Below are 21,013 nucleotides of genomic sequence, written 5' to 3' on the forward strand. Positions count from 1 at the left end.
TGAAAGTTAAAAAGGAGAGTGAAAAAGTTGGCTTAAAGCTCAGCATTCAGAAAATGAAGATCATGGCATCTGGTCCCATCACTTCATTGGAAGTAGATGGGGAAATAGTGAAAACAGTGTCAGACTTGATTTTTTGGACTCCAAAATCACTGCAGGTGGTGATTGCAGCCATGAAATTAAATGACACTTACTCTTTGGAAGAAAAATTATGACCAACCTAGATAGCATATTCAAAAGCAGAGACATTACTTTGCTGACTAAGATACATCTAGTCAACGCTAGGTTTTTTCCATTGGTCATGTATGGATGTGAGAGTTGGACTGTGAAGAAAGCTGAGCACCGAAGAATTGATTCTTTTGAACTCTCGTGTTGGAGAAGACTCTTGAGAGTCCCTTGGACTGCAAAGAGATCCAACCAGTCCATTCTGAAGGAGATCAGTTCTGGGATTTCTTTGGAAGGAATGGTGCTAAGGCTGAAACTCCAGTCCTTTGGCCACCTCATGCGAAGAGTTGACTCACTGGAAAAGATTGATGCTGGGAGGGATTGGGGGCAGGAGCAAAATGGGATGACAGAGGAATAGATGGCTGGATGGCATCACTGACTTGATGGACGGGAGTCTGAGTGAACTCCGGGAGTTGTTGATGGACAGGGAGGCCTGGCATGCTGTGATTCATGGAGTCTCAAAGAGTCGGACACGACTGAGTGACTGAACTGAACTGAACTGAGGCCTCCCTGTTCATCACCAACTCCCAGAGTTCACCCATACTCATGTGCATCTAGTTGGTGATGCCATCCAGCCATCTCAATGTAGTATCCTAATTGGAATCCTGAAACAGGAAAGAATATTATGAAAAAACTGTGGAAATGTGAATAAAATATGGTCTTTATTTCAGTATTCTGTAACAAATGGAATATATTAATGTAATGTGTTTCTAATGGATACTAGACTTAGGGAATATAGGAACTTATGAAATATCTTCACAGTTTTCCTATAAATCTAATACTGTTCTAAATTGAAAGTTTATCTTTTTTAATGGTAAATTTAAAAAGTGAAGTTCTGCTTCCAATGGTTATTGAGCGGCTTGCAGCACACCAAATCTTTCCCTGAGTTAAAATGAAAAAATGGATAGGGTAATATTAAAACCTGTTTTGAGACAGGTGTTGAAACAACCATAACTTCAGGGGACAAATTCCTGGAGAAGTGGACATCACACAGGGAGGTGAACCCACATTCTATTATTGTTTTATCTTTTGGAATATTTTCTGAGCATCTAGAAATAGAATATGAATCAAACAATATAGGTAGAGCCTGGGGAAGGGGATGGGAAGTGCTATGAACCACTAGCACCGTGTGTTGGAGTATCAATAAGATTCAGTAATTAGAGGCCCTATGGTCAGACAGTTAGACTGAGGAATCCCTTTACATAAAAAATTAAGATGAAAGAAACTTTGGATGGCGGTGTGATAAAGCAGTGGCACCACAGCAAGCCCTTCTGGATGAAATTAAAGAAGAACCTGACAATGTTCAAGTGATTCAGTGGTAAAACACTCCACCTGCCAGAGCAGGAGACCACAGAGATGTGGCTTCAATCCCTGAGTCGGGAAGATCCCCTGGAGGAGAAAATAGCAACACACGCCCGTATTCTTGCCTGGAAAATTCCACGGACAGAGGAGACTGCTGGGCTACAGCCTATAGAGTTGCGAAGAGTTGGACATGACTGAGTGACTGAGCACACACACATACTTTGAATTGAATGAGCTTAGATTCATCCATTCAACAACTATTTATTCAGTGTTAAGATTGTAAGAATAATAATGAGCTAGCATTTTGTTCATAAGTCATGTTTAAATTTTGGCTAACTGTAAGGCATCATGCTATGGAATTTATTTGTATTAAATCATTTTCCCCATAAATTTAGTCCAGTGGGTTAGGTAATACTATCTTTTTAGATAAGGAAATTGAACCTGAGAAAAATAACTTGTTCTTAAAAGCTAGGATTGCTAGCATTCTGTCATTCCTGCGGTAGACCCTGTTCCTTGTCTTCATTTCTTACAGACTGGGTGTTGTGGGCAGTGTCTTGTATTATAGTTGGTTGCTTGAGTGGCCTGGCAGGGGAGGGGGCCAGGAGCACGTGGAGGGCCCTGTGGACTGGAGAGAGGCACACAGCATAGCCAAAAACTGAATCAGTTGGTGTGGTCGAGGCTGAGCCCAACCCAGTGGAATACATCCTGCAGAAGTGGCTTCCCCATGGCAGACCTGGAGGCCCAGAGACATTTATATCTACAAGAAGACTGGCTTTATGGCCCAGCTGGCCTGCTGCCAGAAACTGCTGGGCAGAGGGGCAAAGGATCAGAATGCCTGCACTGAGATCTACATCCACCACTTGGGCCTACCTATCAACTGTGCCATCCACATTGCCCTACAGCTGCAGGCTGGCAGCTTCAAGTCTTTGTACATGGTAGCCAGTACCTCCACCATGGAGCTTGTGGGTGAGCGGGAACCAGGGACAGATACAGCAGAGCCACTGACCCAGATCCACAAACTTGGTAATCCACATCCGTGTCTTCAGGGTCACACTCAAGTAATTGAAATGAGGCTGGCCCTCCTTAACCACCCACCCACCAAAAACTAGGTTCATATGTGGCTCTTCTTGTACTGATTACTGCCACAGACATTCGACCAGAAAAAGCCTGTCCCCTCACAGCCCAGAGAACTCTGAAATAGTGTCTTTTGTTGGGTCCAACCAGTGGTTCTTCCTGAATCTCTGGGGTCTGTAACCATTGTCCTATACAACAAAAACTTTCAAGTTGTGTTGATGCCTGGCCACCTCACTGCAAAAAAAAAAAAAAAAAAAAAGGAACCAGGAACACACTTGTTTCTGTCTGCTGTCAGAACCCATAGTCTCTATTGTGGTATGTTAACTGTGCTGGGTGTTGAATGCACAGAGGTAGAAAAACAGATAGAATCCCTGCCTATAGTGGACATGGTCCTTTTGGTCTAGTGTGAGAGGAGGAGGGATGTTAGACATTAAACAGAATATCACCCCAAAAAATATGAAGTGATGTACTATGACAAGTGCTGTGAGTGAATGGGAGTGGGAGAGCCTACATCAGGGAAACTAAATTGCAGTTGGGAACCAGGGTTTTAATTCACTATTGTAATTATAATGTATTTGTACACTTATGAGGGAGAGAGCATGGGTTTGAAACAGACTTAGGTTTGATTCCCATCTGTGCACTTGGTATTTTTGCAACCTTGCACAAGTTGATGAATGTCTCTAAACTTCACTTTTCTCGTCCATTGGCAGCAGCTGGTGCCAAGGAAAGCGGTAAATAAATGCGGTGGTTTCTAATCTTTGACATTTAATATTCCACAGAAATAGCAAAGTAACTTTGGGAAGTGATACATCAGTTATTTTGCTAATTACAGGGAGATTAAAAATATAATTACAATTTATTTTCACCATTCTTTCAAAAAAGTAAGACTGTTTTTTAAAAAGAAATTATTGAAATATGTAAGGCTGACAAAACGTGGTCCACTGGAGAAGGGAAAGGCAAGCCACTTCAGCATTCTTGCCTTGAAAACCACATGAATAGTATGAAAAAGCAAAAAGATATGACACTGACAGATGAACTCCCCAGGTCGGTAGGTGCCAAATATGCTACCAGAGAACAGTGGAGAAATAATTGCAGAAAGAATGAAGAGATGGGACCAAAGCAAAAACAATGCCCAGTTTAGGATGTGACAGGATGGAAGTAAAGTCCGATACTGTAAAGAACAATACTGCATAGGAACCTGGAATGTTAAGTCTGTGAATCAAAGTGTATTCAGTTCAGTTCAGTTCAGTTCAGTTCAGTTCAGTTCAGTCGCTCAGTCGTGTCTAACTCTGCGACCCCATGAATCACAGCATACCAGGCCTCCCTGTCCATCACCAACTCCCGGAGTCCACTCAGACTCACATCCATAGAGTCAGTGATGCCATCCAGCCATCTATTCCTCTGTCATCCCCTTTTCCTCCTGCCCCCAGTCGCTCCCAGCATCAGAGTCTTTTCCAGTGAGTCAACTCTTCACATGAGGTGGCCAAAGTACTGGAGTTTCAGCTTTAGCATCATTCCTTCCAAAGAACATCCAGGGCTGATCTCCTTTTGAATGGACTGGTTGGATCTCCTTGAAGTCCAAGGGACTCTCAGGAGTCTTCTCCAACACCACAGTTCAAAAGAATCAGTTCTTTGGCATTCAGCTTTCTTCACAGTCCAACACGCACATCCATACATGACCACTGGAAAAACCATCACCTTGACTAGACGGACCTTTGTTGGCAAAGTAATGTCTCAAAGAGGTCAAACAGGAGATGGCAAGAGTGAATATCAACATTTTAGTGATCACTGAACTAAAGAGGACTGGGATGCGTGAATTTAATTCAGATGACCATCATATCTACTACTGTCAGCAAGAATTCCTTAGAAGAAATGGAGTAGCCATCATAGTCAACAAAAGAGGCTGAAATGCAGTACTTGGGAGCAAATGATCTCTGTTCATTTCTTAGGCAAACCATTCAGTAACACAGTAATCCAAGTCTATGGCCCAATCAGTAAAGGTGAAGAAGCTGAAGTTGAATGGTTCTGACTTTAAGTGAAGAAAGTAGGGAAAACGGCTAGACCATTCAGGTATGACCTAAATCAAATCCCTTATGATTATACAGTGGAAGTGAGAAATAGATTTAAGGGTCTAGATCTGATAGATAGAGTGCCTGATGAACTATGGAATGAGGTTCGTGACAATGTACAGGAGACAGGGATCAAGACCATCCCCATGGAAAAGAAATGCAAAAAAGCAAAATGGCTGTCTGGGGAGGCCTTACAAATAGCTGTGAAAAGAAGAGAAGTGAAAAGCAAAGGAGAAAAGGAGAGATATAAGCATCTGAATGCAGAATTCCAAAGAGTAGCAAGAAGAGATAAGAAAGCCTTCTTCAATGATCAATGCAAAAAAATAGAGGAAAAGAACAGAATGGGAAAGACTAGAGATCTCTTCAAGAAAATTAGAGATAACAGGGAACATTTCATGCAAAGATGGGCTCGATAAAGGACAGAAATGGTATGGACCTAAGAGAAGCAGAAGATATTAAGAAGAGGCGGCAAGAATACACAGAAGAACTGTACAAAAAATATCTTCACGACCAAGATAATCACAATGGTGTGATCACTCATCTAGAGCCAGACATCATGGAATGTGAAGTCAAGTGGGCCTTAGAAAGCATCACTACGAAAAAAGCTAGAGGAGGTGATGGCATTCCAGTTGAACTATTTCAAATCCTGAAAGATGATGCTGTCAAAGTGCTGCACTCAATATGCCAGCAAATTTGGAGAACTCAACAGTGGCCACAGGACTGGAAAAGGTCAGTTTCCATTCCAATCCCAAAGAAAGGCAATGCCAAAGAATGCTCAAGCTACTGCACAATTGCACTCATCTCACACACTAGTAAAGTAATGCTCAAAATTCTCCAAGCCAGGCTTCGGCAATACGTGAACCATGAACTTCTTGATGTTCAAGCTGGTTTTAGAAAAGGCAAGGGAACCAGAGATCAACATCCGCTGGATCATGGAAAAAGCAAGAGAGTTCCACAAAAACATCTCTTTCTGCTTTATTGACTATGCCAAAGCCTTTGACTGTGTGGATCACAATAAACTGTGGAAAATTCTGAAAGAAATGGGAATACCAGACCACCTGACCTGCCTCTTGAGAAATCTGTATGCCGGTCAGGAAGCAACAGTTAGAACTGGACATGGAACAACAGACTGGTTCCAAATAGGAAGAGGAGTCCGTCAAGGCTGTATATTGTCACCCTGCTTATTTAACTTCTATGCAGGGTACATCATGAGAAACGCTGGCATGGAAGAAACACAAGCTGGAATCAAGATTGCCCGGAGAAATCTCAATAACCTCAGATATGCAGATGACACCACCCTTATGGCAGAAAGTGAAGAGGAACTAAAAGCCTCTTGATGAAAGTGAAAGAGGAGAGTGAAAAAGTTGGCTTAAAGCTCAACATTAAGAAAAAGAAGAACATGGCATCCAGTCCCATCACTTCATGGGAAGTAGATGGGGAAACAGTGGAAACAGTGTCAGACTTTATTTCTGGGGGCTCCAAAATCACTGCAGATGGTGACTGCAGCCATGAAGTTAAAAGACGCTTACTCCTTGGAAGAAACGTTATGACCAACCTAGATAGTATATTCAAAAGCAGAGACATTACTTTGCCAACTAAGATCCGTCTAGTCAAGGCTATGGTTTTTCCAGTAGTCATGCATGGATGTGAGAGTTGGACTGTGAAGAAGGCTGAGTGCCAAAGAATTGATGCATTTGAACTGTGGTTGTTGGAGAAGACTCCTGAGAGTCCCTTGGACTGCAAGGAGATCCAACCAATCCATTCCGAAGGAGATCAGTTCTGGGATTTCTTTGGAAGAAATGATGCTAAAGCTGAAACTCCAGTACTTTGGCCACCTCATGGGAAGAGTTGACTCATTGGAAAAGACTTTTATGCTGGGAGGGATTGGGAGCAGGAGGAGAATGGGATGACAGAGGATGAGATAGCTGGATGGCAATACTGACTCGATGGACGTGAGTCTGAGTGAACTCCAGGAGTTGGTGATGGACAGGGAGGCCTGGCGTGCTGCGACTCATGGGGTTGCCATGAGTTGGACACGACTGAGTGACTAAACTGACCTATGAATACCTACCATACCTTCTACAACTAACACCCAAAAGAGATGACCTTTTCATTATAGGAGACTGGAATGCAAATGTAGGAAGTCAAGAGATACCTGGAGTAACAGGCAAATTTGGACTTGGAGTACAAAATGAAGCAAGGCAAAGGCTAACAGAGTTTTGCCAAGAGAATGCACTGGTCATAGTAAACACTCACTTCCAACAACACAAGAGAAGACTCTACACATAGACATCACCAGATGGTCAATATCAAAATCAGATTGATTATATCATTTGCAGCCAAAGATGAAGAAGCACTATATAGTCAGCAAAAACAAGACCAGGAGCTAACTATGGCTCAGATCATGAACTCCTTATTGCCAAATTCAGACTTAAATTGAAGAAAGTAGGGAAAACCACTAGACCATTCAGTTCAGTTCAGTTCAGTCGCTCAGTCATGTCCGACTCTTTGCAACCCCATGAATCGCAGCACGCTAGGCCTCCCTGTCCCTCACCACCTCCTGGAGTTCACTCAGACTCACGTCCATCGAGTCCGTGGTGTCATCCAGCCATCTATTCCTCTGTCATCCCCTTTTCCTCCTGCCCACAATCCCTCCCAGCATCACAGTCTTTTCCAATGAGTCAACTCTTCACATGAGATGGCCAAAGTACTGGAGCTTCAGCTTTAGCATCATTGCTTCCAAAGAAATCCCAGGGTTGATCTCCTTCAGAATGGACCATTCAGGTATGAACTAAATCAAATCCCTTATGATTATGCAGTGAAAGTGACAAATAAATTGAAGGAATTAGATATGATAGACAGAGTGCCTGAAGAACTATGGACAGAGGTGAGTGACAGTATACAGGAGGCAGTGATCAAGATCATCCCATTTCTTTTTCAAGAAAAAGAAATGCAAAAGGGCAAAATGGTTGTCTGAGGAGGACTTACAAATAGCCAAGAAAAGGAGAGAAGTGAAAGGCAAAGAAGAAAAGGAAAAATATACCCATCTGAATGCAGAGTTTCAAAGAATATCAAGGAGAGATAAGGAAGCCTTCCTCAGTGATGAATGCAAAGAAACAGGAAAACAATAGAGTGGGAAAATTAGAGATATCATAAAGAAAATTAGAGATACCAAGGGAACATTTCATGCAAAGATGGGCAAAATAAAGGACAGAAATGATATGGACCTACAGAAGCAGAAGATATTAAGAAGAGGTGGCACGAATACACAGAAGAACTATACAAAAAAAGATCTTCATGACCCAGATAACCACAATGGTGTGATCACCAACCTAGAGCCAGACATCCTGGAATGCGAAGTCAAGTGGGCCTTAGGAAGCACCACTATGAAAAAAAAATTAGTGGAGGTGGTGGAATTCCAGTTGAGCTATTTCAAATTCTAAAATATGTTGCTGTGAAAGTGCTGCACTCACTATGCCAGCAAATTCAGAAAACTCAGCAGTGGCCACAGGACTGCAAATGTTCAGTTTTCATTCCAACCCAAAAGAAAGGCAATGGCAAAGAATGTTCAAACTACCTTACAACTGCACTCATCTCATATGTTAGGAAAGCAGTGCCCAAAATTCTCCAAGCCAGGTTTCAACAGTACATGACCTGAGAACTTCCGTATGTTTAAGCTGGATTTAGATAAGGCAGAGGAACCAGAGATCAAATTACCAACATCCACTGGATCATCGAAAAAGCAAGAGAGTTTCCAGAAAAACATCTATTTCTGCTTTATTGACTATGCCAAAGCCTTTCACTATGTGGATCACAACAAACTATGGAAAATTCTTCAAGAGATGGGAATACCAGACCACCTTACCTGCATTCTGGGAAATCTGTATGCAGGTCAAGAAGAAACTCTTAGAACCGGATATGGAAAAACAGACTGGTTGCAAATTGGGAAAGGAGTACAGCAAGGCTGTATATTGTTACTCTGCTTATTTAATTTATATGCAGAATACTGCAAAATGCCAGGCTGGATGAAGCACTAGCTGGAGTCAAAATTTCTAGAAGAAATATCAATAACCTCAGGTATGAAGGTGACACCACCCTTATGGCAGAAAGTGAAGAACTAGGGAATAGCTTGATGAAAGTGAAGGAAGACAGTGAAAAAGTTGGGTTAAAACTCAACATTTAGAAAACAAAGATCATGGCATCTGGTCCCATTACTTCATACAAATCAATGGGGAAGAAGTGACAGACTTTATTTGGGGGGCTCCAAAATCACTAAAGATGGTGACTGCAGCCATGAAATTTAAAGACGCTTGCTACTTGGAAGAAAAGCTATGACCAACATAGACAGCATATCAAAAAGCCAAGACATTACTTTGCCAACAAAGGTCCATCTAGTCAAAGCTATGGTTTTTCCAGTAGTCATGTATGGATGTGAGAGTTGGACTATAAAGAAAGCTGAACACCAAAGAATTTATGCTTTTGAACTATGGTGGTGCTGGAGAAGACAGTTGAGAGTTCCTTGGACTGCAAGGAGATCAAACCAGTCAATCCTAAAGGAAATCAGTCCTGAATATTCTTTGGAAGGACTGATTCTGAAGCTGAAGTTCCCAATACTTTGGCCACATGATGTGAAGAACTGACTCATTAGAAAAGACCCTGATGCTAGGATAGATTGAAAGCAGGAGGAGACGGGGACGACAGAGGATGAAATGGTTGGATGGCCTCACTGACTCTATGGACATGAGTTTGAATAAGCTCCAGGATTTTGTGATAACCAGGGAATACTGGTGTGCTCCAGTCCTTTGGGTCACAAAGAGTCAGATACAACTGAGCAACTGAACTGAACTGATGGGCAGAGGAAGTAAAGAGAAATCAACTCTACACTACATTAAATTTTTTAATCTTTATACTGAAAAAGGGTTTAAGAAAGCAAGGGAGAAAGTCTCTGAGGAGCAGAATAGAGCGTTAACATCCTTCAGTTTGGGGAAAAAAAAAATTATCATTGAGAGATACCAGAAGAAGGGAATAGTGAACAGCCCAAGGTCTCAGGATTCCTAAAGAGTTATCTCTAGAACAAATGTGAAATAGCCAAGAAACAAGCTTGTCAAATTACAACTCAGCCTTGAGTTACACTAATCCATGATCATATTGAAGTGATTAGCCCCAAACTTGTTGATCAAAAAGAAAAAGAATGAATTATCTTTGAAATATGATTTTAAAAAAACACTATTTTCATTACAAAGTATGTGCCATTGTCAAATAAGCAAAACCCATAGGAAAAATAATAGGGTATAGACACAGTTCCGCAGGTCATTAAGACACTGGAGTTACCCATCAAAGACTTTAGTATGGAAATAACTAATATTTTTAAGAGAAGAGAAAAATAATAAATGAAAAATAGATAATGTTACCAGAAAACAACTTTAAAAAAACATTCCAAAGGATATTTTTAATATCAAAACAAAATTTTTTTTGCTTGAAACACCTCATATTTATTATCTTTGTTTTGCATTTATTTTTTATTGAAGGATAATTGCTTTACAGATTTTGCTGTTTTTGGTCAAACCTCAACATGAATCAGCCATAGGTATACATATATCCCCTCCTGTTTGAAACTCTTTCCCATCTCCCTCCCCATCCCACCTTTTAGGTTGATACAGAGACCCTGTTTGAGTTTCCTGAGCCATATAGAATATTCCTGTCGGCTATCTATTTTACATATGGTAACACAAATTTCCACGTTACTCTTTCCATAAGCTCACCCTCTCCGCTCCCTTTCCCCTTTTCCATAAGTCTATTCTCTATGTCTGTTTCTCCGTTGCTGTCCTGTCAATAAGTACTTCAGTACCATTCTTCTAGATTCCGTATATATGTATTGAGTACCATTCAGATGCTCAGTCCTGCCCTACTCTTTGCGACCCCATGAATCGCAGCATGCCAGGCCTCCCTGTCCATCACCAACTCCCGGAGTTCATTCAGACTCACGTCCATCGAGTCCGTTATGCCATCCAGCCATCTCATCCTCCATTGTCCCCTTCTCCTCCTGCCCCCAATCCCTCCCAGCATCAGAGCGGATCAGTTGACTCTTCTCATGAGGTGGCCAAAGTACTGGAGTTTCAGCTTTAGCATCATTCCTTCCAAAGAAATCCCAGGGCTGATCTCCTTCAGAATGGACTGGTTGGATCTCCTTGCAGTCCAAGGGACTCTCAGGAGTCTTCTCCAACACCACAGTTCAAACACATCAATTCCTCCGCACTCAGCCTTCTTAACAGTCCAACTCTCACATCCATACATGACCACTGGAAAAACCATAGCCTTGACTAGACGGACCTTTGCTGGCAAAGTAATGTCTCTGCTTTTGAATATGCTATCAAGGTTGGTCATAACTTTTCTTACAAGGAGTAAGCGTCTTTTAATCTCATGGCTGCAGTCACCATCTGCAGTGATTTTGGAGCCCTGAAAAAATGAAGTCTGACACTGTTTCCACTGTTTCCCCATCTATTTCCCATGAAGTGATGGGACTGGATGCCATGATCTTCGTTTTCTGAATGTTGAGCTTTAAGCCAACTTTTTCGCTCTCCTCTTTCACTTTCATCAATAGGCTTTTTAGCTCCTCTTCACTTTCTGCCGTAAGGGTGTCATCTGCATATCTGAGGTTATTGATATTTCGCCTGGCAATCTTGATTCCAACTTCTTCCAGTCCAGCATTTCTCATGATGTACTCTACATAGAAGTTAAATAAGCAGGGTGACAATATACAGCCTTGACGTACTCCTTTTCCTTTTCCAGTCTGTGTTCCATGTCCAGTTCTAACTGTTGCTTCCTGACCTGCATACAGATTTCTCAAGAGGCAGGTCAGGTGGTCTGGTATTCCCATCTCTTTCAGAATTTTCCACAGTTTATTGTGATCCACAGAGTCAAAGGCTTTGGCATAGTCAGTAAAGCAGAAATAGATGTTTTTCTGGAACTCTCCTGCTTTTTCCATGATCCAGTGTATGTTGGCAATTTGATCTCTTGTTCCTCTGCCTTTTTAAAACCAGCTTGAACATCAGGGAGTTCATGGTTCACGTATTGCCGAAGCCTGGCTTGGAGAATTTTGAGCATTACTTTACTAGTGTGTGAGATGAGTGCAACTGTGTGTTAGTTTGAGCATTCTTTGGCATTGCCTTTCTTTGGGATTGGAATGAAAACTGACCTTTTCCAGTCCTGTGGCCACTGCTGAGGTTTCCAAATTTGCTGGCACATTGAGAATAGCACTTTGACAGCATCATCTTTCAGGATTTGAAATAGCTCAACTGGAATGCCATCACCTCCTCTAGCTTTTTTCATAGTGATGCTTTCTAAGGCCCACTTGACTTCACATTCCATGATGTCTGGCTCTAGATGAGTGATCACACCATTGTGATTATCTTGGTCGTGAAGATATTTTTTGTACAGTTCTTCTGTGTATTCTTGCCGCCTCTTCTTAATATCTTCTGCTTCTCTTAGGTCCATACCATTACTATCCTATATCGAGCCCATCTTTGCATGAAATGTTCCCTTGTTATCTCTAATTTTCTTGAAGAGATCTCTAGTCTTTCCCATTCTGTTCTTTTCCTCTATTTTTTTGCATTGATCATTGAAGAAGGCTTTCTTATCTCTTCTTGCTATTCTTTGGAACTCTGCATTCAGATGCTTCTGTCTTTCCTTTTCTCCTTTGCTTTTCACCTCTCTTCTTTTCACACTATTCTTAAGGCCTCCCCAGACAGCCATTTTGCTCTTTTGCATTTCTTTTCCACGGGGATGGTCTTGATCCCTGTCTCCTGTACAATGTCACGAACCTCAGTCCATAGTTAGTTAGGCACTCTATCTGTCAGATCTAGGCCCTTAAATCTATTTCTCACTTCCACTGTATAATCATAAGGGATTTGATTTAGGTCATAGCTGAATGGTCTAGTGGTTTTCCCTACTTTCTTCAATTTGAGTCTGAATTTGGTAATAAGGAGTTCATGATCTGAGCCACAGTCAGCTCCCGGTCTTGTTTTTGTTGACTGTGTAGAGCTTCTCCATCTTTGGCTGCAAAGAATATAATCAATCTGATTTCGGTGTTGACCATCTGGTGATGTCCATGTGTAGAGTCTTCTCTTGTGTTGTCGGAAGAGGGTGTTTGCTATGACCAGTGCATTTTCTTGGCAAAACACTATTAGTCTTTGCCCTGCTTCATTCCGCATTCCAAGGTCAAATTTGTCTGTTACTCCAGGTGTTTCTTGACTTGCTACTTTTGCATTCCAGTCCCCTATAATGTAAAGGACATCTATTTGGGTGTTAGTTCTAAAAGGTCTTGTAGGTCTTCATAGAACCGTTCAACTTCAGCTTCTTCAGCGTTACTGGTTGGGGCATAGACTTGAATAACTGTGATACTGAATGGTTTGCCTTGGAGACGAACAGAGATCATTCTGTCGTTTTTGAAATTGCATCCAAGTACTGCATTTCAGACTCTTTTGTTGACCATGACGGCTAACGCAGAAGACCCAGGTTCAATTCCTTGATTGGGAAGATACCCTGGAGAAGGTAATGGCAACCCACTCCAGTATTCTCACCTGGAGAATCCCAAGGACAGAGAACCCTGGCCATGGGGTCGCAAGAGTCAGACACAACTTAGCAACTACATTACCACCCCCACCATACCATCTTCAGGAATTTAAATTACAAATACAAAAGATAGGGGAGTTCCAATAAGGTTTAGGAGTAGGTGAATGTGGCTCCATGGCTGCATCAGAAATGCATCTCTACTTGCAACAATACTCACAGAACACTGCTGAACACTACCAGGAGACCTGGTCACCAGAAAGGACCATATAGATCCACATGTAACTGAGTAGGAAGGAGGAGAGAAAGCAGCACCTGATCTGCACCCTAGGGTGAGGAAGGGAAGCACTTGAGGCTGTCAAAAGAGAATGAAGCAGCTGATCTGTGAGTCTGGATAAAGTGAGAATCACACAATCCATGTACATGCCCAACGTACCCTGGACTGGGATGCATGCTCATTGTTGTGTATGGGCCTGGGAGATGGAGCCTATGAATTGGAAAACAATCCCCAAATGAGCACTGCTACCAGCTGTGGGAAGACAGCCTGAGGGAAGAGGAGGGAGGAAATATGCAAGATGGAATGCCTTTGGAGGAAAACTAAACTGCCATGGAACCAGGGCACTACTGTTGAGTCACATGCAGGGAGTGGAACCACCCTGTAGCCTCTCTCTCCTGACATGCCATCAGCTGCCATTGGAAGGACTGGTCAGCACTGCACATTGAGTGCCTGTCACTGGAAACAAGAAAAGGATCCCAGTAGGGCAATATCTCTTGCACCCATGGCCATTGACATCCCTGCTCACCTGGCCCCATAGATGTTCCCCAGATTTAAGCAGTTATGCCATCTCTACACCCTGTCCCCACTGAAGCAGATCCAAGTCCTCCAGGGCAGCCTCAGGAGCAGACTCTTGTGAGTAGCCCACATGCAGAGGTGAACTGGTTTTCATGTGAAACAGATAATAACTGTAAATGTAAGTAACTGGCTTTTTATAATGTTAATGTGCACACATTGTTAGATACACAAATGCACACTTTAACCATCTGCAGCCTGGCTATGATTATGACTTTACCTGTTGTCAGTGCTTTGTAACCTAGATACATTGACGGAAAATAAAAACTGCCCAAGGTTCCACAACACACAAAAAATACAATGAGTGTCCCCACAAAAGAAAACTCTCTACTTCTGATACCTATGGACATTGAGGGTAAGCAAATGAGGAAGGAGGACCAGATGCCCTCACAGAGCCTACAACAGGTCCAGAACCCAGCCCCCACCCAGCACTGAACGGCCTCCAAGCAGGCATAGGTAGACTGTGGCTCATGGTGGGAACAAGGACACTAAGAGACCCTGGGAAAACATTTATTATTCTTCTTATGCTTTGATTCATTATGCTTTTGGTTCTGTTTTCTTTTTTGGTTTTCTTATGTCTTTATTCTCTGTTGTTATGGTTGTTGTTTTGTTATTATTATTATTATTTAATCTTTTGGGATACTTTTAGTCACAGGTCCTATTTTTCATATACTTCTGCTTTTAATGGGTTTTCTGTTGTTCTGGGCATTTTTTGTTTGTTTGTTTTCTTTCATTCCTTTTTCACTTTTTTCTTTGCTTTTAAAATATATATCAGTTCAGTTCAGTCTCACAGTCGTGTCTGACTCTTTGCGACCCCATGGACTGCAGCACGTCAGGCATCCCTATTCATCACCAACTTCTGGAGCTTGCTCAGTCTCATGTTCATAGAGTCAGTCATGCCATCCAACCATCTCATTCTCTGTCGTCCCCTTCTCCTCCTGCCTTCAGTCTTTCCCAGCATCAGAGTCTTTTCCAATGAGTCAGTTCTTTGCATCAGGTGGCCAAATTATTGGAGTTTCAGCTTCAGCATCAGTCCTTCCAATGAATATTCAGGACTGATTTTCTTTCAGATTGACTGGTTTGATCTCCTTGCAGTCCAAGGGACTCTCAGAAGTATTCTCCAGCACCATTACAGTTCAAAAGCATCAATTTTTCGGTGCTCAACTTTCTTTATAATTCAACTCTCACATCCATAATTGACTACTGGAAAAACTGTGTCTTTGACTAGAAGGACAATTGTTGGTAAAGTAATGTCTTGGCTTTTTAATATACTCTCTGGGTTGGTCATAGCTTTTCTTCCAAGGAGGAAGAGTCTTTTAATTTCATGGCTGCAGTCACCATCTGCAGTGATTTTGGAGCCCCCAAAATAAAGTCTGTCACTATTTCCATTGTTCCCCCATCTGTTTTCCATGAAGTGATGGGACCGGATGCCATGGTCTTACTTTTCTGAATGTTGAGTTTTAACCCAACTTTTTCACTCTCTTCTTTCACTTTCAGTAAAAGGCTCTTTAGTTCTTCACCACTTTCTGCTGTAAGGGTGGTGTCATCTGCATATCTGAGATTATTGGTATTTCTTCTGGCAATCTTGACTCCAGCTCGCCCTTCATCTAGCCCAGAATTTCACAGGATGTACTCTGCACATAGATTAAATAAGCAGGGTGACAATACACAACCTTGATGTACTCCTTTCCCAATTTGGAACCAGTCTGTTCTTTCATGTCCAGTTCTAACTGTTGCTTCTTGACTAGGATACAGACATCTAAGGAGGCAGGGAAGGTGATCTGGTGTTCTCATCTCTTGAAGAATTTTCCACAATTTGTTGTGACCCATATACTCAAAGGCTTTGGCATAGTCAACAAAACAGAAATAGGTGTTTTTCTGGAACTCTCTTGCTTTTTTCAATGATCAACTGATGTTGGCAATTTGACCTTTGGTTCCTCTATATTTTCTAAATCCAGCTTGGACATTTGCATGTTCACAGAGCACATACTGTTGAACCCTGGCTTGGAGAATTTTGAGCATTACTTTGCTAGCATGTGAGATGAATGCAATTGTGCAGTAGTTTGAACATTTCTTACCATTGCCTTTCTTTGAGATCGGAATGAAAACTGATCTTTTACAGTCCTGAGGACACTGCTTTTCTTTTTACAGTCCTGTGGACTCTACGCCTTTTACAGTCCTGTGGACACTGAGTTTTCCAAATTTGCCAGCATAGTGAGTGCAACACTTTAATAGAATCATCGTTTAGGATTTGAAATAGCTCCACTGGAATTCCATCACCACCACTAGCTTTGTTCATCATAATGCTTCCTAAGGCCCACTTGATTTCACATTCCAGGATGTCTGGCTCTAGGTGAGTGATCACACCAGAGTGGTTATCTGGGTCATGAAAACCTTTTTTTTTTTTTTAATATAGCACTTCTGTGTATTTTTGGGTGTTAGTTCTAAAAGGTCTTGTAAGTCTTCATAGAACCGTTCAACTTCAGCTTCTTCAGTGTTACTGGCTGGGGCATAGGCTTGGATTACTGTGATATTGAATGGTTTGCTTTGGAAATGAACAGAGATCATTCTGTCATTTTGAGATTGCATCCAAGTACTGTATTTCGGACTCTTGTTGACCATGATGGCTACTCCATTTCTTCTAAGGGATTCCTGCCCACAGTAGTAGATATAATGGTCATCTGAGTTAAATTCACCCATTCCAGTCCATTTTAGTTTGCTGATTCCTAGAATGTCGATGTTCACTCTTGCCATATCCTGTTTGACCACTTCCAATTTGCCTTGATTCATGGACCTGACATTCCAGGTTCCTATGAAATATTGCTCTTTACAGCATCGGACCTTGCTTCTATCACCAGTCTCATCCACAACTTGGTATTGGTTTTGCTTTGGCTCCATCCTTTCATTCTTTCTGGAGTTATTTCTCCACTGATCTCCAGTAGCATATTGGGCACCTACCGACCTGGGGAGTTCCTCTTTCAGTATCCTATCATTTTGCCTTTCCATACTGTTCATGGGGTTCTCAAGGCAAGAACAATAAAGTGGCTTGCCATTCCCTTCTCCAGTGGACCACATTCTGTCAGACCTCTCCACCATGACCTGTCCATCTTGGGTGACCCCACATGGCATGGCTTAGTTTCATTGAGTTAGACAAGGCTGTGGTCTGTGTGATTAGACTGACTAGTTTTGTGTGATTATGGTTTCAGTGTGTCTGCCCTCTGATACCCTCTCTCAACACCTACCATCTTACTTGGGTTTTTCTTACCTTGGACGTGGGGTATCTCTTCATGGCTGCTCCAGCAAAGCGCAGCCACTGCTCCTTACCTTGAACGAGGGATAGCTCCTCACCGCCGCCCCTCCTGACCTTGAACGTGGAGTAGCACCTCTCGGCCCTCCTGTGACAGCACAGCCACCGCTCCTTGGACATGGGGTTGCTCCTTTCGGCTGCTGCCCCTGGCCTCGGATGTAGGGTAGCTCCTCCCAGCCGCCGCCCCAACTTCAGACATGGGGTAGCTCCTTTCAGCCTCTCCTGCACCGTCCCAGCCTGGCACTCTTGGCTTGCCACCTCTTCTTAATATCTTCTGCTTCTGTTAGTTCCATACCATTTCTGTCCTTTATTGTGCCCATCTTTGCATGAAATGTTCCCTTGGTGTGTCTAATTTTCTTGAAGCAATCTCTAGTTTTTTCCATTCTATTGCTTTCCTCTATTTCTTTGCATTCATCACCGAGGAAGGCTTCCTTATCTCTCCTTGCTATTCTTTGAAACTCAGCATTCAAATGAGTATATCTTCCCTTTTCTCCTTTGCCTTTCACTTCTCTTCTTTTCTCAGCTGTTTGTAAGGCCTCCTCAAGCAACCATTTTGCACTTTTGCATTTCTTTTTCTTGGGGATGGTCTTGACCATTGCCTCCTATACAATGTTCCTCACCTCTGTCCATAGTTCTTCAGGCACTCTGTCTATCACATCGAATCCCTTGAATCTGTCACTTCCACTGTATAATCATAAGGGATTTGATTTAGGTCATACCTGAATGTTCTGGTGGTTTTCCCTACTTTCTTCAATTTAAGTCTGAATTTGGCAACAAGAAGTTCATGAGAAGTTCATGATCTGAGCCACAGTCAGTTTCTGTTCTTGTTTTTGCCCACTGTCAGACTTTTGAAAGTTCCTTTGACTGCAAGGAGATCCAATCAGTCCATCGTAAAGGAGTGTTCATTGGAAGAACTGATGTCAAAGCTGAAACTCCAGTACTTTGGCCACGTGGTGCAAAGAACTGACTCATTGGAAAAGACCCTGATGCTGGGAAAGATTAAAGGCAGGAGGAAAAGGGAACGACAGAGGATGAGATGGTTGGATGACATCACCGACTCGATGGACATGAGTTTGGGTAAACTCTGGGAGTTGGTGATGGACAGGGAGGCCTGGCATGCTGCAGTCCATGGGGTCACAAAGGGTTGGACATGACTGATTGACTGAACTGAGCCGAACTGAACTGAGTGTCAGAGCTTCTCCATCTTTGACTGCAAAGAGTGTGATCAATCTGATTTTGGTATTGAACATCTGGTAATGTCCAGATGTAGAGTCTTCTCTTGTGTCATTGGAATAGGGTGTTTGCTATCACCAGTGCATTCTCTTGGCAAAACTCTGCCCTGCTTCATTTTATATTCCAAGGCCAATTTTGCCTGTTATTCCAGATATCTCTTGACTTCCTACTTTTGCATTCCAGTCCCCTATGATGAAAAGGACATCTTTTTTGGGTGTTAGTTCTAGAAGGTCTTGTAGGTCTTCATAGAACGATTCAACTTCAGCTTCTTCAGCATTACTGATTGGGGCGTAGACTTGGATTACTGTAATACTGAGTTGTTTGCCTTGGAAACAAACAGAGATCATTCTGTCATTTTTGAGATTGCACCCAAGAATTGCATTTTGGATTCTTCTGTTGACTATGACTAAAATGTATATAGATCTTTTAAATATAATTTTAACTTTGATTCTCTGTTCTTTTTTTTTTCTTACCATTTTCATGTTTTCATTTTCTTTGCTTTGTTTTTCAGTTGGCACTCTGCTTCAGGTTTTTTTTTTTCCTATTTAATTATTCTTTTTTTGGTTTTAATTTGTGGATTTCTTTTTTTAATTTCTTTTGTTTGGTTGGTTGCTGTCTTGTACTTTGCTTTCTTTGCTTCTGTTTTGACTTCTTATGTGTGTATATTCCTTTGTTCTTATTTCTCTTTGTTTGATTTTACTTTTATCATTTGTCTTTTTAAGTCTTTTTTTTTCTTTTGTTGTTGTTTAGTTTTCCTATTTTAAAACAATTCCTTTTTATTGCTGTGATGAATGATTTGTGGTGTCTTGGTTCCCAGACTAAAGGTCAGGCCTGAGACTCTAGGGTGAGAACAAGTCCAGGACAGTGGACAGTCAGATAAGCCTTGGCCCCTGGGAATATTACACCATCAAAATCAATGTCTTGACTCCGCCCAACTGCCTGGAGCACACAGTGCCAGACTCCTATGCCAAACCACAAGCAAGACAGGTACACAATCTCTACCATTAACAAACAGGCCTAATAAAGTCATACTACACCAATACAAACCCCAAAGTACACCTCTGACATGTCCCTGCCCATCAGTGGGGAAAAAATTCAGGTCCACCCACCAGAACACAGAAACAATTCCTCCCCCCATGAAACTTTCACAAGAAACTAGGCCAACCTCACTCACTGAGGGCAGAGACCAGAAACAAGATAAACAACTCTGCAGGCTGAGAAAAAGAGAGACCTCAAACACAGAAGGCTAGACAAAATAAAAAGAGAAATATCATTAGGATGACACAAAGTGTTAGTTGCTCATTCACATCCAACTCTTTGCAATCCCATGGACTATAGCCTTCCAGGCTTCTGTGTCCATGGAATTATTCAGGCAAGAATACTGGAATAGGTTGCCTTTCCCTTCTGCACGGGAACTTCTCAACCCAGGGACTGAAAAAGTGTCTCCAGTGTTGCAGGCAGATTCTTTACCATCTGAGCCACCAGGGAAGCCCCCATTATGATGAAGAAGCAGGACAAAAACCTACAAGACCAAATAAATAAAGGGTAAATAGGCAATATACCTGAAAATTAATTCAGAGTAATGATAATAAAAATTATCCATGATCTTGAAAATAGAATGGAAAAAATGCAAGAAACATTTAATAATTATCTAGAAGAATTATAGTATAAGCAAACAATGATGATTCACACAATAACTGAAATTGAAACTACTCTAGGAAGAATCAATAGAATAATTCACTGGGGCAGAACAGTTAACTGAGCTAGAAGACAGAATGGTGGAAATAACTGCTAAGGGGCAGAATAGAGAAAAATGAATGAAAATAATTGGGGCCAGTCTCAGAGACCTCTAGGGCAATATCAAATGCATCAACATTTGAATTACAGGGATCCCAGAAGAAGAAAATGAGAAGAGTCTGAGGAAAATATTCAAAGAGATTATAGTTGAAAGGTTTCCTAACATGGGAAAGAAAATAACCAAATTCAGGAAATACAGAATCTCGTACAGGAGAAACTCAAGAGAAATATTAAACACAAAGGAAAAAATATTAAAAGCAGCAAGGGAAAAGCAACAGATAACATACAAGAGGATCTGCATGATGCTGACAGCTGATCTTTTAGCAGAAACTCTGCATGTCAGAAAAAAATGGTAAATATTCAAAGTAATGAAAGAGGAAAAATCCTACAACCAAGATTACCAAAAAAAGGATCCCTTTCAGATTCAACAGAGAAATCAAGAGCTTTAAAGATGTTTCAAGAGAATTTATGGGAATTGAGCACCACCAAACCAGCTATACAACAAATCCTAAAGGAAATCCTCTAGGCAGATAAAACAAGAGAATAAGAAGACTTAAAAAAACAAACCAAAAATAATTAAGAAAATGATAA

The 21,013-nt window shown here is 41.7% G+C and overlaps 1 protein-coding gene and 1 pseudogene across 1 annotated transcript in view; both read left to right on the top strand.

Annotated features, from left to right (window-relative positions):
- The window catches only part of GABRG3 (gamma-aminobutyric acid type A receptor subunit gamma3), an 833,483-nt gene that overhangs the window by 711,878 nt on the left and 100,592 nt on the right, over positions 1-21,013 (top strand). The gene's annotated exons all lie outside the window — the stretch shown is intronic.
- LOC114109092 (ribonuclease P protein subunit p20-like) lies at positions 1,123-2,586 on the top strand (annotated as a pseudogene).

This window comes from Ovis aries, chromosome 18, assembly GCF_016772045.2.
Source record: "Ovis aries strain OAR_USU_Benz2616 breed Rambouillet chromosome 18, ARS-UI_Ramb_v3.0, whole genome shotgun sequence".
Classification (NCBI taxonomy): domain Eukaryota; kingdom Metazoa; phylum Chordata; class Mammalia; order Artiodactyla; family Bovidae; genus Ovis; species Ovis aries.